Here is a 16,428-nt window from a genome sequence, read left to right on the forward strand (position 1 = left end):
TCCAAACAAATGAGTTTACGAAAGAAACAAGACAAAAATCACAGAAGCGGTAATTGTTAACAACAAATGTAACTAATGTCGAATATAGTACTACAATGTGCACTATTTTTTATATTATTAGCGATCCTTGGAGTCCACGCTTCCCGCTGTTAAAGCTTCTAAAGTTATCAAGTGACCTTAGCTACAGCTGCAGAAGTATTCTGAACTCGCAGCACGCGGCTATAAAGCATTCCGAGCATAAGTAAGGACTCTTTTTTTTTATGTTACACTAGTTCTTTCGGCATGCAGTTCGCACAGAAGCACCTTGAAGCGCCTTTATTTCTCCCACGAAAACATAGCTGTAAAATAAGCTTTTCCCGGCACTATTCCTACAATTTATCAATTTATCACGGAGCACAGATTGCTACCCACTGCAATGGAACTTTCAACCTTGATCTGTTGAAAAATAATCTCGATTGCTAAAGCCAGGAACGCTGCTTCGCGGCTGCTCGCTCGTGCATGCATTGCTAAAGGTAGGAATTTGTCATTGTTGCCAACAGAAAGTCGTCGCCTCCTGATAACCTTGCGGCCGGTGTAACTTGAAAATGCAATAACTTGACGGAAAAGATTTATTTTAATAACATGTTTTGGCCATCAGTTGACAAAGACTTATTGATGCGATGTACCAAACTCCAGCCAAATCGAGGACTCTCGAAAAATGAACAAAGTCTAAAACACGAAAAAAAATGTAGGTGTACTTTTTTTTAGGTTTTGCGAAATGTAACGAGTAACGTAACTATCCGTAACTTAAAGTAACTAACGTAAGTATGTTACCCGTTACGGTCTTTAAAAAAACATAACGAATACGTCACTACGTTACAGGGCAAAGTAACGTGTTACCGGTAACACCGTTCCTTGCAACGCGTTATCGCCAACACTGCTGCAACGCAAAGGGTGTGGAATCAAGCACACGTTGTATGAGGAGTGGCTTGAGGACGGCATCGATGAATATCGAAGACTCCTTCGGGTGCCATCGGACGAGATGCGCAACAGCGCGAGCAATATAGTACGTTATTTAATACCAATGCCACCGCCGGTATCTCACTGAGCAAAATCGGTAAAGTTGCCAGACACGCTAACAACATATCACCAATTGCAAAGAGATCCCGCGCCAAGGTGGGAAGTGTTTGTACAGCCCAAGCAAAAGCTCTGCTATCCCCCTGGAATGTCTACGTCAGCCAGGCTCCGCGAAAAAGCGTGACGTTGTTATCACGTGATGCACATCCCGGGCAGCGCCTTTGTATTCGCTTTAACTACACAATTGTTTAATATAAATGGTGCTTAATTTTGCTAGATTGTGGCTATTAATGTTACGAAGTCCTTCAAAAATTACGCGTTGAACCCTCTCCCCTTCCCTCTTGATATGCTTTTTAATTGGAACAGGTTTGCGAACATTATATTATGTTAAATTTCGAGCTCACGAGGTTGCATCAGTAAGAAGTTTTATCTAAAATATTAAACGTAAATAGTAATTTTTAAAAATTCGTGGAAGGGTAGCTTCTCTAAGCTTTTCGCAGTTTTCACCACCACGCGGGATTTGAGGGAACAATTCTATGAGGAGCTCGAGGGGTGCATCTCAACGCCACGAACGCTTCGTCTGCTTTTATCCGTCGCCCAAACACAATGCTTCCGAAACAAGTGAAAAAAAAAAAAAAAAAAACGATTCAAAACATACCGGGTGACTAAACGTGTAGCGCGATATGTATTCCTAGAGACAAACATAAGCACACAGTTTCCAAAGATAACACCCTCAACGCAACGAATACTTGAAAGAATAAAACATCGACGACGAGGAGGGAAACAGAACTTCTTTCATCCTGTTCCTGCCCTCGTCCTCGATGTTTTATTCTTTCAAGTATTCATACCAATTCAACAACACGCTCGTTTTCAATTATTACTGTCAACGTGTATTCCTAAAGACAAACATATGCACAAAGTTTCGAAAGATAACAATAAAAAAAAAAAAAAGAAACGACGGGGGGAGAAATATATATATACAGTATATATATATACACAGAGAGAGAGAGAGGCTGTTTTTGGTGCTTTCAGGCGGGTAACCTATCACGATGACGACGATGATGACGGCGGTGATGATGATGACGACGGCGTTTCCATTATTCAAAGCAGCTATCTCGGTTACGTAACTTCAAATACCGGGGAAGCGCCCGCCCTATTTTCACTGAAAACAGGGCTAATCTCCGACATGGGCACTTCTCCGGTCAAATCGGGCGGCTAACGTATAATTTGCAGAATTCCCAAGTTTGGGAAATATCAGTAGGGGGCGCTTGAACCAAGTGGGCGCTTCTGCTGTATATTCCCAAGCAGCACGGATTTTGGCCAAGCAATGGCCAATGTCTGGCGATGGTCTTTTGGCCAGTGGCCAGAGAGTGGCCATTCATTGGCCAAAGCTTGGTCGATGGCTGATGGCCAGTGGCCATTGGCCAATGGCCAGATAAAGGCCAGTCACCGGCCAGTCTCTGGCCACTGGGCCAAGGACCATTGCCAGCCATTGGCCGATGACTGGCCAGCTCTGTGCTGCTTGGGTTACATGTAGCTACTGTATTTTAGCGTATTATTTTCCAAGATTACGCTAAAGGTAATGGCACTTAGTACGTGTACGGTGACGAGCTGCGCACTCAGCTCAGCATGAAAACAATTCAGGCCCACCAACGTCTGAATGATAATTAGGGAGCTGACCGTTTCGCGCTTAAAATTACGGGTCACAGCGCTACCTAGAACCCCCTATACTCTGTTTCACACTTAGCGTGCAACGCTGTCAAAGCTACTGGCGGGAGCGCGTGGCTTCACCTATTGTATTGTTTGCGCGAGAACGCGTGCAAATGATCAACGAGATCAAGCCCCGCGCTCGCGCCAGTGGCTTTGACAGCGCTGCACGGTAAGTATGAAACAGAGTATAAGTAGTAACCTACGCTTCAGAGTAGCGACAATTTTAGTAGCCATCTTGGTGCTGAAAAGCATGGTTGCCGGTTAACTGAAGCATTTACATGAAATCACAGGAAGCGCTTTTTTCGTTCCGAAGAAGCGTTGAAACGGTCCGCGACAGAGCAAGACAAATATTACCCGAGTTTCTTTATAGCGCATACACCAAGCTCAGGAAGTCGCATTTTTGAATAAGTACCGATCGCCAATAGACCCTTCTCAAAAGTAAGTCAAGCAACATTAGCGATCGTCACTTAGCCTAAGTCTTTTTAGACTTGGGCTAGGTGGCGCGAGTTACCGCCCGTTACAAAGGGTAAAGCTATTAACATTCATCCGTACATCCACCCTTGGGCACGTAGTGTGTGATTGGATCCGAGTCTTCACCGAACGCTGACGCGGCCTTCGTTTTCGATGCGAGCAGAGCCGAGTTCACGCCGAGCGCTGACGTAGCTCTCAGCTACTAGATAGTGCGCACTTTTGAAAAGTATTTATTGCGCCTGCTCTGTACTAAACCCAAATATAACGGCGCCCACAAAGAAAAAAAAAAAAAGAAAAAAGAAAGAAATGGCGGCGTCAAAGAAAGAAAAAAGAAGTTTAAAATACGGTTTACGCAATGCCGCTTCGCTGGATGTCATTTTAGTAATAGCCGGCCAAAATAATGCAGCTTGAAGTGCGAAATTCGCCAGAACAACAAGCTGAATTATTTATCTCATGCAATTCAAATGTTTATCGTCTTTCGAATTTATAAGGGGGATTTACCAGAATATTGTTCACGCTGCTGTAACAACCAACAAAAGGATTAGTGAATTAAAAAAAGAAAAAGGAAAACCTTAACATTGTCCAAAGTTTAGTCTCCAATCTCAATGTTTTTTTCTCACGATGATCGTTTGCCCGCTGGCCTGCGCAGTAATCATTGTTTCAAAAGGATTAGTTCAGTTTGACGGAAATAATCCATGGAGAAGGGGAACAAGAGGAACAAAGGACAAACACAAATCTCCAAACACAGCTAGGTGACTGTTGCGCGACCGAAAAAATCTGTCTGGTCCGGGTATCAAACCCGGGACCTCTCCATTTCCAGTGGAGCACTCTACCAACTGAGCTAACCAAGGGTTAGACGTCAGAAGAGCAACCAGGTTTTATCAGCTGCCACCAGTCTAACACCCACAAGGGGGAAAGGCCTTGCATTGCACGTCTCCACTGGAAATGGAAAGGTCCCGGGTTCGATACCCGGACCAGGCGGATTTTTTCCGTCGCGCAACTGTCACCTAGCTGTGTTTGGAGATTTGGGTTTGTCCTTTGTCCCTCTTGTTCCCCTTCTCCAGGGATTATTTCCGTCATTCTTGTCCAGCTCACTTGCACCTTTGCATTGAATTGCATCATAATTTTAGTTCAGTTTGTGTAGAAATAACGGCACATAAAACTTATAAACTCCGAATAATAATAAAAAGGCCTTTAACATTATATTGGTGTGCAAAAAAAAGATGTTATATAAAAGCGTCTTAATCACAACCTCTTTCTGTACAAAAATATATTCATAATCTTAAGACTCACAGCAATCTAAATTTCCGGAACCCACACAAAAAGACAACACTGTGCGTAACAGCTTTCACCAGGGATATACGCAAACGGGTCAGCAGAGCCGGCAGATCTGTCCCACTTGCACAAATATCGATATTTTGCCAGGACAGCTCCCAGCAGAAAACACGAACGGAAGAAGGTCGGTTTAGTTTCACGCAATGGCGCTATGGGTATACCTACCGCAACAGCTATATAGAGTTCGTTCCCCATGACCTCATATAACGTGTCTCCGACTTCTCCTTAGAGTTATGCATCCACCATGCATCGCGGAGTTCTCGAAGTAGCAATAAAAGTCGTCACAGGAGCCGTCACTTTCCTGGCGGCTGGTTGTCGAAGCACCGGCGAAGACGACGAGCGAACGTAGTATCGAGGTATCTCTGCAATCGCGGCCTGGCGTATTGAAAGCCTAGATGACCTTTCCGGAAATGCGTGGCGCCCACACCGTCTGTTTGACGCATTATGACGTTCCGACGTCTGGCACGTGAGATTATCTAGGAGTCGAAGACGAAGTTGACGTCGGTTTAACATTTTGCAATTTTATAACGCAGAGAAGGCCGAAGGAAGGCGAAAGAAAGAGCGTGATGACCCCCGTCCGTGTTCGCATTCTGGGTACCTAATGACAAAAAAAGAGAAAGAATCGTGCCTCTGCCAGGATATACGAAACGTTCGACTCGGCAGGAGCTTACATATGAACAGCCCCACAATTCCCTTCGCCGCAAGGTCTCCTGAGAATTTTCGGACAGGTGTATTCAAACAACGTTTACAGGGAGTATTGCGAACTATAGAAAGGACTAGTAGAAAAAGACTGTCTGCCAACATATCGGTGGTTCGAATGGGCGCGTGTCAAGTTTCTCTTTGAACTCATTGTCACGCGGCATTCGAAGCGCAGGTTTCTGCGGTGGGCCGCGTTCGAATGTGTACGCAGGCTGTCGTTTGTGTGATGTATAAGCAGTGTGACCCCGGCCTTCAAGTGGAATGAAGTATAGGGCCTTTAGGGACGAGCGACAATCACGTCGTTTTGCCCTCGATGCCGAGGCTTGTACAACCAACCAGCGGGATCGAAGGCCAGATGCCACATTTTTCCCCGCGTCACTTTTCGCTACGCTTGGTCAGTCCGTTGCCGCGGATACGGTCCGGGCTAGCTCAGTTTTCGTGGCAACCGACTATGCTGAGGATTACCGAGCACATGTGCTTGGAAAAAGCTCGTTTATCCGTCTTCGTTGGCTAATCCTACCTTCCGTCGATGCTTCAACGAAGGGCCCCTTCAACGCACGAAGTTTTGCGGCGTACTTCATCTTTGAGTTGTTTCGACGTCTAAGCCAATGTTTTAGATTTACTCAGTTGTGGAACTTTCGCGGTGAAGATTAACCCTTTCCCCCCAACCCCGTCACCCCCTTCAGTCCGCCTCCCATCGTTTGAAGCGCCATCTAGATTTTCCTTTCAAAACTGTGCGATCCATGAAGTACGGTGAAACGACATCTAAAGGCTGTGCTTAAAAACATATGTATTCCAGAGTATACGCTGCAGCTACCACCATAACAGCCGTTCTCAATATGGTGGCGCGCCGAACGCAAGGAGGCGGGCATAAAGGGGGGGAAGGGGGGGGGGGGAGATTGAGGGTACTGTTTGTGGAAGAAGCGTTTATGGGCAGTTCCGTAACTCAGTTAAAATAGTAACGTTGGTGTAAACTTATCAATCCGTGTCTATATTCATATCACCCTGTCACGTTACAAACTCGAAAGTTAACGTGCTCGAATGAACGGAACACTCAACGTTTGCTCCGCTCAGTTTCTCCCTTCGTCCGTGTTTAGTCGCACTGTTTAAATATAAGTGCTTACCAACTCGCACCGTCATCCATTCTGCTTAAGCACTCAAACTTGCAAAACAGCCGCAAGGGGGGCCATTTGCTATACTTTTGCCACGGTGATCTCCAGAAACAAAATGGAGACTTTCATTACTGCTCGTGGTGACGCGCGCCTATAGTATACATAATATGCCGGCTTTATCTGGCAGATAAAGCCGGCATATCTTTCCAGCGCTCCCCCCCCCCCCCCCCAATCACGCACCTGAAAAACTTGGAAAACTCTCTATAGGACACCCCCCCCCCCCTTTTCTCCCCCCAATTTCTTTTTTTTTTCACTTTTTGCCAAGCGTTTTAATGCGGTGTCAGACGACTATTCAATCAATAATGTACTGCAACGTCACGTATTATTTTTAATTAAGTAAAAGGAAAAACGCAATTGCTCGAAACCGAAACTGAGCTGGGGAGGATGAAGAAATATAGAGGAGGAGAAAGTTACAAATAAAGTCACGTGGCTGTGCAACTTTTTTGTTTTTTCAAAGTGTTTGCAGCTTTTTAAAAACCACAAAAAATGTCTATCCCATGTATATTTGTTTCATTGTGTGTGTGCCTTTGATGACCCACGGTTGTGTCAAAATCATAGAAAACGGCACGTGACCACGGAGAAAAAAGTGAGCGCGATTCGAACCGGCCAGTTCTCGATCGGCGGTTTTCGGGCGGAAAGAAAACGAATTTCGAGCCGGAAATCTCGGTAGTTGCGCTCTCACGTGTCATGTACGATAAAAACCTCGGCGAGCCTAAATACCTTGTCAGTGTTCCATTAAGCTTCGCCTTTAAGAAGGAAATGCAGTAGCGAAACACATAAATATATATTTACGTGTTTCATGACAAAATGTTGTATGAGGGGGAGGGGGAAGAGGAGGCCCCAGCAAAATGGAAGGTTTCGGAAGGGGGAGGGGTGCTTATGGCAAACCCCCCACCCCTTGGCTACGTGCCTGCTTGAGTTGTTTAATAAATTACATCGCACCGTTAATTATCAAGCCCCTCGTAAAAGTTGGGGCCGTCAGTTTGACGCCAGTGCGCGGTATGGCGAACTGAAGTTTTGGGGTGTAGTATATAAAATAGAAATAAATGTAATACTACACTTTTCTTTTAAGGTGTAGGCAAAGGGTAGCACGCAGAAGAGTAGTGAAATGGTCATTACGGCGGGAAAGTTTGTCTGCACCTTGCACACTATTGTGCGTTTGTTTACCCGCCAGGATGCATCCACGTGTTTTTTTTGTTTGTTTTTTTTTGTCTCGCCCCGGCTTCAACAAATGACTTCGCGCGCTTGGCTGCCTCGTCATCGCGTGTTCCCTGCACAGCTCTCCCTTGCCCCGTGATTCGCGGGCCCTTTATTGCCTTACGATGCGCCAAACACGCATTTGGGAACATCTGATTTGATTTGATAAACGTCGACTGTTCTTCAGACGGGTCCTCCTCTACAGGTACCTACATGGTGTCTGTCCCATCCCCGACGGTTACTTGAGGAGGTCTAGGCGAGACCCCTCGAAACTTGAACAGCGTTTTGCCCGCACCATTAGTGCCTCTACCTCCCTCTTTGTCCAAGCGCCTACCCTGTGGAATCACTTACCAGATGCTGCTCGCCAGGCCCCAAGCGTAGACGAATTTAAAGATCTGGTGCGGAATCACCACGACACCTACTCTCTTCATTAGACTAAGTATTCTCACCCTTGTGTAAATTACATTCCAACATCTCCATTTCATCTGTTAACGTATGGCCGAGGAGGAAATCAGCATATGTATGCACGGGCTTCTGCCTTTTGATTGCCTCAGGCTCTCGGTCGTATGGTTGTTTTAGCCAATAAACACCTTTGAACCTTTGAACCTTACTCGGTGTATAGACCTTTGCATCGCTTATCACCCGGGCGAAAAATGCTGAGTCACTGAGCTGTGGACGCATGCGCAGCGTCCGATATACCGCAGATCAGATCAACAGCGCATGCTCAGAAGGCGTCCCACAGCCCAGCAGACAAATATGGCAGCGCGAAGAAGGCGATGAGTGCAAAGGTCTGTAGTCACATAGAGTCGCTCCAGGCAGCAATACTACCTAGAAGACTAAGCCTGCGCCTTCTAACCGCCAAAGGTCATCACGGGGTAGATGGATGGATGGATGAGACCGAACCCTCTGAATCGGGCGGCAACTTGCGCCACCTACCGAGTGTGGAGCCACGCAGCGACCCCTACCTTGCGTCAACATTGCCGCCAGGGCGTCCTGTAGCGTATCACAGCGACGCGCCAAAGCTCGACGAGGCGGTCCTTACGTCCACTGGCGATGACGTCATGTAGCAGCGTTGACTTCTCGGTGGTATGCAAAGCGCAAATTCGTCTGCTTCTTGCACAGGGGTTTTTGGTGACGTCAGAACGCCGAGCTCTGATTGGCTTTGATTGAGAGGACAGTGGGTAGACCTCGGTGCTAGATGCATTAAGGTCTATCCACTGTATATTTTTTTCTTTTTTTTTTTCTCAAATCAACCAATAAGAGCTTGGCCTTCTGATATCATCGCAACCCCTGTGCAAGAAGCAGGCGAGCTTGCGCTCTGCATTGCTCCAGGACAACCCATAACAGCCTCCGGCAGCTCCAGTGACGTATTCTTCCTGCCGTTTCGAGACGGTCGAAGGCGCGTTCCAGACGCCGCGTAGCTTGAGGACCTTCATTCCCTGGAACGTCGAAGCGAACAACGGTTTTTCCAACTGCGCATGCGCGACCCCAGGGGCGTCGCGCAACAGGTTTGGTGGGACGCACGGCCGGCAGAATGCGTGCGCTGGGGTGGATGTCTTCGGTGCACGGAATGGAGGGGTCGAGAAACGAGTGCTGCTGCAGTCTGGCGGTGCGACCCGCCGCCATTGATCATCGAGTTGGAGCCAGGAGCATGGCGGAGAGGGAGGCCATCACTAGGCCTAGCAAGGCGCTGGTTCCCAGAGCGCTGCTGGGTCTCTTGTCTGGGAGGGGCCGGGGGGGGGGGGGGGGGGGCGAATTTAGGAGAGGGAGGAGAAACAATGTAAAACATTTGAGTAAACGAAGTACTTCGTTTCCCCTTAAAGGGGCCCTGCAATGACTTTTTTACTAATTTTTAATTTGCACCGAACCTGAGCGCACTGAACGTAGTAACTTAATGAAACTTTTATTTTCTCGAATTTCGCTTTATTTTAAAAGTTATAGGCAAATTAAAATTACAAAAACAAGCAAAAAATAACCTCCCTCATGACGTCCTTGGTTGCTTGAGTGGCCGTGAAATAGAGGAGGGGTAGTGAGCTCAGCGAGCGCTCACGGCTGCCGCACTCCGTATCGACGGCGCGAGAGGGAGCCACTAAAGCGTGTTCTGGATAGGCTGTATACGGGGGGCAGCCAGAGCGGCTCTCATTCCATTTGCTGCGCGATTAAATACTAATTCGGCATGACACTTCATCGGCCACAAACGACAGCGAACACGGGGTAAAAATCAGTTCAGAATGGGAGCTACTTTGCGCCGCTATAGACGCTTTGCAGCAGCTGTGCATGGGCGCCGCCATAACTGACCTTCAGTTTTTGTTTCCTCTTATTTCGTTTATTGCACTTCATCATTACCATAGCAGGCCAGGTTATTGCCACGTTATATTCAACTGGATCCTTTTCTAAAGCATCGGCCTTTGTAGAGGATCGGTAACTACGGTTTCAGTTGCTCGGCATCTCGGCAAGACAAGAGAAGGTCAGCAATGGCGGCTGTAATTTGGCGCGTGTGTAAAGCGCCTATACCGCGAAACGGCCAAACCGCAACACAAAGCTTCTCGCCGAAGGCCTTCGGAACGCTCGGAGCCGGTCGGATCCTCCTGCCCATGCGACCGCAGCGCCGCCGCGTACATCGGGAACTTTTCCGAGTCGGCGCCTGATCCCACTACTCCTTTCTAATATGCGCCGCCTTTTCCACCGCTTGGTGGCGGGTATGTCGACGGGTCATTTCTTGTTTCCGTACTTTATGAACTGCCTTCGTTCCTTTTTTTATCTAAAATACTGAACAAAAATTGCTTTTATAAATAATTGAAACGGTTCGCGCCACTTATATTTTGTATTTCGACCAAAAAGAAGCCTTTAGCGGCTCTGACCAGTAGTAAGCCCAGGACCAAAGACGTCACATTTTGCGCGCTTTCGATACCGCGGGTCGCCCTCGTCGGTGGAGGTTTCCGCGTCGTCCGGTTAAAATATGACGCACTGATATTTAGTTACTCTCTCCGTGCCCGCTGGCTTGCCCGAACCCCAAGAGACGTGGAAACCGCAAAAAAGGGTAGACGCTTAAATATGATTGCAGGGCCCCTTTAAGTTTTGGCGCTGCTGAAGCTACGAGCGAATGGAACCAATCTAACAGCGTCAGAAGAGCAATGGCATGGAGTTCATTGTCTTTATGTAGGTGTTGCATTATTGATAAATCAATCATATAGAAAGAAGCTTGGCCCAGTGGGTTACGCTTTTAGTATGTGTGTTAGCGGTCACACGTGTTCGTGCCTTCAACTGCACTCGGAGTCTCGGACATATGATGAAACAAAGTAGAAAAACCTTCGTGAGAAAAAAAAAATTCTTTTCTGCGACGAAAATAATTCCTGAAGAAGGGGAACAAGGGTGACAAAGGGACAAACACAAATCTCCAAACACGGCTAGGTGACTGGTGCGCGACCGAAAAAAATCCGCCTGGTCCGTGTATCAAACACGGGACCTCTTCATTTCCAGTGGAGCCCTCTACAACTTAGCTAACCAGGAGTTAGACGTCAGTAGAGCAAAACGGGTTTTATCAGCTGCCACCAGTCTAACACAAATAAAGGTGAAGCTTGCAATTTAAGGTTATGAATATAATGCAACTAAATAAAAAGGTGCAAACGAGCTGGACCAGAATGACGAAAATAATCCCTTGAGAAGGGGAACAAGAGGGACAACGGACAAACCTTTGACCTTTGTCCCTCTTGTTCTCCTTCTCCAGGGATTATTTTCGTCATTCTGGTCCAGCTCGCTTGCAACTTTGCAATTAATTACATTGTAATCACTTTTTCTTTTTCAAACCGTGTAAACAAACTATGCATTGCAGGAAGTTCGAACTCCTTGAAAATGTGACTCTAGCGGTTGGGATCAAACGTGGAAGTTTGAAAATGTGAGGTTACCTTGATAAAAATAGAGTTGAGAAAGTCGAAATTTCTCTATGAACCGACGTCCACCTAAGCCTAATATCGGGAACCCAAAAACTGAACTTGTGGACGCATGAGGGATTTATATCCGCAAAAAGTACCTGCCAATAAAAAATAAAAGAAATGTTATTTCGTTTGCTGATAAAAAAAAGTTTTTTTGTTACTGACATAGATGTTACGGGCGCCTGCCAACAATGTCATTTCTTGTTTTGACGATATTAGGCTTGGTGGACGTCGGTTCATACAGAGTTGTTTTTTTTTCTAATTTATCTTTTGATTAAGGTACCGTCAAGTTCTCAAACTTTCGCGTTCTATCTCGACAACATAGCGTCACATTCTCGCAAGGTTTGAGCTTATTGCGATGTATATGGTTAATTTAAACTGTCCGAAAAACGCGGTTCTCTTTTCCCAGGAACGCTTGGTGTATGTAGAGGCCTCTATAGCTTACCGGCAGAGGCCAGCGGCGCGGTGTAGGGGTCCGTGTGAACGGTGAGCTTGAGGGGCTCCCCACGGCCACCGCGGTCGTTCACCACGTACAACAGGAGCAGGCTCTCCACCCCGGGCTCCAGGCTGGGGATCCAGAACGACGGCGTCTCGCGGGTCACGCTGAACGAGAGCTTAGCCGCCGTCTGCACTTCCAGAAGAAAGCGGTCACCTGGAAAGCGACAAGAGCAAGTTAAGCCTAGTTTATGCGTTGACGTTTGAGTGTGATTGACGGCATACCCTCAGTTCCTGCCCACATGGGCGGCCATGAGTGGACCTACCAGTGATGACATTAGAGGGGAGAAAGATGCAGGCCTCATCTTTTAGGTAATACATTGGTTCAAGCGTGAAGAAAGGTCCCACGTAATTCTAGCAGTGTTTGTTTGCTGTTGGTCGCTTTGGTGGGGACGAGTTCTCAACCATCGATGTCTTACCTGGATGGGGGTCCGCGTGCGAGCAGGAGACGAGCAGGCGGTCGTCCGACTGATTGCTGACGCTACAGTCCCTCAGGACACCGGGCTTCTCTGGAGCACGCGCCATCGGGGGGACATGCCAGGTGGGTGAGAGAACAGCGAGGACGCTCTGTTAGTGACACAAAGTGAGCAACGAGTAGGAGAGACACGTAAATAAGTTCATTCTTTACTGTTGTGGAGAACGATAGCCTACGAGCGAGAGACCATAGCTTTGCTTGAGCATGATTCAATGTGACCAGTGGCACGGCCTGTGAGCAAGACCATGGTAGGCAGGTTAGCAAGGTCCCAAAAGGACGCCTGACAATGTACGCTGAGGATTCACTTTGTTTATTTATTCAATAACCGAGAAAATGAAATAAAAAAGAGACATTGGCTGGCACTTTGGCGGCGCTGGCAACTCTTTTGAACTCGAGGATAATTTGTGTACATTCACTGAAAAGTTGGTAGTTGTTACCTAAAACAAGTTCAGCAAAGAGGATCCTGCAATACGCTCCAAAATATGAAGTACACTATTTACATTACGGTGCAATAGGAGTTGTTATTTACTAACACTAATTTACACTCTGAAACGTCAGTAAATTGATTACTGTGCAATATGCACTAAACGAGCCATTATACAAATTAGGTTACACAAACATATTTAACGTCACTAACTAATTTTAGCACAATAATATCCAACCAAGGTATCCGAGTACATAATAGAGCATTTCACTCTAGAAGAATATAAACAATGCTCATTTACCGTTTTTGGTTCGTATTCTTTAGCAAAACGCTCATTGAATCCATCACACATTATTCATATTACAGCTAGGTATAAGTGGAGTTTCCAAAAACTTCCGCGTGTTAGAACTCGATCTATGACTTGAGATAGATCAATACTCGATTATTTTGAATGAGAGCGTAGCAGAAGCTGCAAGTGCTATAGATCCAGGCCTTCAGCGCACTTGCCAAGCGTACGCGTTCGCGCAGCACAAGCCTGGTTTAGGGCAACATACCTGTGCTTCAGTTTCGAAGTGAAGTGAAACAGACTAATTGTAACTGCATAATTTTTTTTATTGACAACGTTTGCAGAAGCATGAACTGATTCAACAAGCTGAGCAAATAATGACGACTGTTGTTCGAAAGAATGCTGACAAAAATTGAAGTAGCTGATCGAGCATTTCCATAGCGGGTCTTTTTCAATACTCTTCTTGCTTTTAGTTTCTGGCTGGCACTGGTCTCGCCTTATTCTCGCGCATTTCTTTTTCTAAATTTGTGTTCGAAGTTCTTTTGTTTTCACTCTTCACCTCAAGGTGACCCTCTAGATGACCAAGCAACTATTTTATTTTTATATTGTGACGATGAAGAAGACGACGCTGCGGCAGTGGTGTGCGCTACTATCGCGCACTAGGCCCACGCGCTAGGCCCTGCCGCCATTAAATGATTCGGCTTCATTATGTGAGCCTCCTTGTCTTCTCCTGCCGGCCCCGCATCTCCGTAACATTTGGTGGAGGTGCGGGGTACCGATCATCCCGTTCACCCCCATCAACCTTGACGCCGTCTGTGGAAGCGCTCCCCCGCATCTGACTGATCTCCAGCCCACAGCCCTGCAACACAGCCCCCGCCTCAATGATGCCATGAAGACAGGACGACATGAACTGACAGACGTAAGCGAGGAACCATTAAGAGTGTTACGTGATGACTTGAGGACGCGACTGCGAGACGATGATTGTGCACCGACTGAGAGCTACGAGAATTGACGATCCCCTGCCCCGTGCCCAGCCCAATCTTGTGAAGGCATGACGAATGTTCCCCAGCCCGGACAGTGTCGTCGCGGGGCTGTGACTGGTGCTTCGGTCGGTAATGCTGCTAGAGCGTCTTCCGGTCATGGAACTGCGACAGGTTCTCATATTTCGCGGCAGGCAGCAGTGCTTCGTTCATCTGTCTTCATCAGTTTCTGTTTTGTTTGCGTGCATATTTTCCTTGCGTGTTCTTCATTCATCGGCCGGGTCGTCCTCTTCCAAGGAGGGGGTAATGTGACGATGAAGAAGACGACGCTGCGGCAGTGGTGTGCGCTACTATCGCGCACTAGGCCCACGCGCTAGGCCCTGCCGCCATTAAATGATTCGGCTTCATTATGTGAGCCTCCTTGTCTTCTCCTGCCGGCCCCGCATCTCCGTAACATTTGGTGGAGGTGCGGGGTACCGATCATCCCGTTCACCCCCATCAACCTTGACGCCGTCTGTGGAAGCGCTCCGCCGCATCTGACTGATCTCCAGCCCACAGCCCTGCAACACAGCCCCCGCCTCAATGATGCCATGAAGACAGGACGACATGAACTGACAGACGTAAGCGAGGAACCATTAAGAGTGTTACGTGATGACTTGAGGACGCGACTGCGAGACGATGATTGTGCACCGACTGAGAGCTACGAGAATTGACGATCCCCTGCCCCGTGCCCAGCCCAATCTTGTGAAGGCATGACGAATGTTCCCCAGCCCGGACAGTGTCGTCGCGGGGCTGTGACTGGTGCTTCGGTCGGTAATGCTGCTAGAGCGTCTTCCGGTCATGGAACTGCGACAGGTTCTCATATTTCGCGGCAGGCAGCAGTGCTTCGTTCATCTGTCTTCATCAGTTTCTGTTTTGTTTGCGTGCATATTTTCCTTGCGTGTTCTTCATTCATCGGCCGGGTCGTCCTCTTCCAAGGAGGGGGTAATGTGACGATGAAGAAGACGACGCTGCGGCAGTGGTGTGCGCTACTATCGCGCACTAGGCCCACGCGCTAGGCCCTGCCGCCATTAAATGATTCGGCTTCATTATGTGAGCACCCTTGTCTTCTCCTGCCGGCCCCGCATCTCCGTAACAATATCATCGTTAGCTCAACTCAAAACTTCCAAGGATTAAAAAAAGAAGGCGATGTCTCAAAAAATTTGTTTCCGAAGTTGATCATTGCTTGCTGTTACCAGATAAAGGTTCCCATGTTTTGTGTTTAATGTCCAATTCGAATTGGAGGATGTACTTTTCTGTTTATATAACCCCTAAAGGGCTTTGTCATTTCAAACACTTTTATAGATTTTTATAAGTTTATCTTAATATATAATTTTTACACGCTCCTTTTCTTCTGTTTTTCCGGCACGTTTTCCCGTCTCCTTGTTGTCTGAGTTAGATACTTTGGAGCAGCATTTCTAGTAAACCTGTTATAAACATTGCCGCATGGTATAAAACTTTTTTACCGCACTCATCAGGGCACGGCACAACAAGGTCAAAGCTATTCAACTCCTCAATCGGAAAACGGCCGAAAGAAGACAAAGAAAAAAAATAATTTGCAGGGAGCCATTTTCCTTCGAAAGTTTTATGACGAGTTGTCAAGGGCTGTTTCTCTTTTTACTTTACAATATTTGCCGAGTGAAAGTACAGGTGTGTCAATACTTGACGAAACCCCGTTCGAGATAAAACTGTATACGCGTGCAAGCTTAGGAATGCTAATTGTCCGAAAACCTCATTAGAGCCAACATGTACAATACACGTTACGCGCCTTGTGCGACATTTCTTTATAAATCCGTCCTGCCGAAACTAATTTTAATATCCATCCTGGTACATAAATGACGGAAACAAGAAAGGAAAAAGATTATGCAATACCATTTTTTTTTTTTAATTCTCGCTTCCAGAGCGTTTTCCTTGAGGCACACAATTCTCCAGGGAACCTTTTAGTGCATGTAACACACTCAGTAGTGTGAAAGTATCCCTGTACCATCGCAATTCTGCAACGGATAATGTAATGTTATCTTTAAGCGTTGTTGAAAGAGTTTTTTTTTTTCTGACTGAGGTTTACGATGTGTCGTTTAGGGAGAAGGCGACAGCATGCCTTTACTAATGAACATTTACGTTAAAACAAATTGGGTTGTGTGTATGCTTATACAGCCC

The 16,428-nt window shown here is 46.8% G+C and overlaps 1 non-coding gene across 1 annotated transcript; it reads right to left on the reverse strand.

Moving 5' to 3' along the window:
- Window positions 1–4,015: 4,015 nt before the first annotated feature.
- Trnas-gga lies at window positions 4,016–4,095 on the reverse strand. Its single transcript has one exon. It is a non-coding gene; the product is annotated as a tRNA-Ser (tRNA).
- Window positions 4,096–16,428: the final 12,333 nt, after the last annotated feature.

The sequence above is a fragment of the Ixodes scapularis genome, unplaced genomic scaffold (genome assembly GCF_016920785.2).
Source record: "Ixodes scapularis isolate PalLabHiFi unplaced genomic scaffold, ASM1692078v2 PGA_scaffold13__105_contigs__length_92229423, whole genome shotgun sequence".
Lineage (NCBI taxonomy): Eukaryota > Metazoa > Arthropoda > Arachnida > Ixodida > Ixodidae > Ixodes > Ixodes scapularis.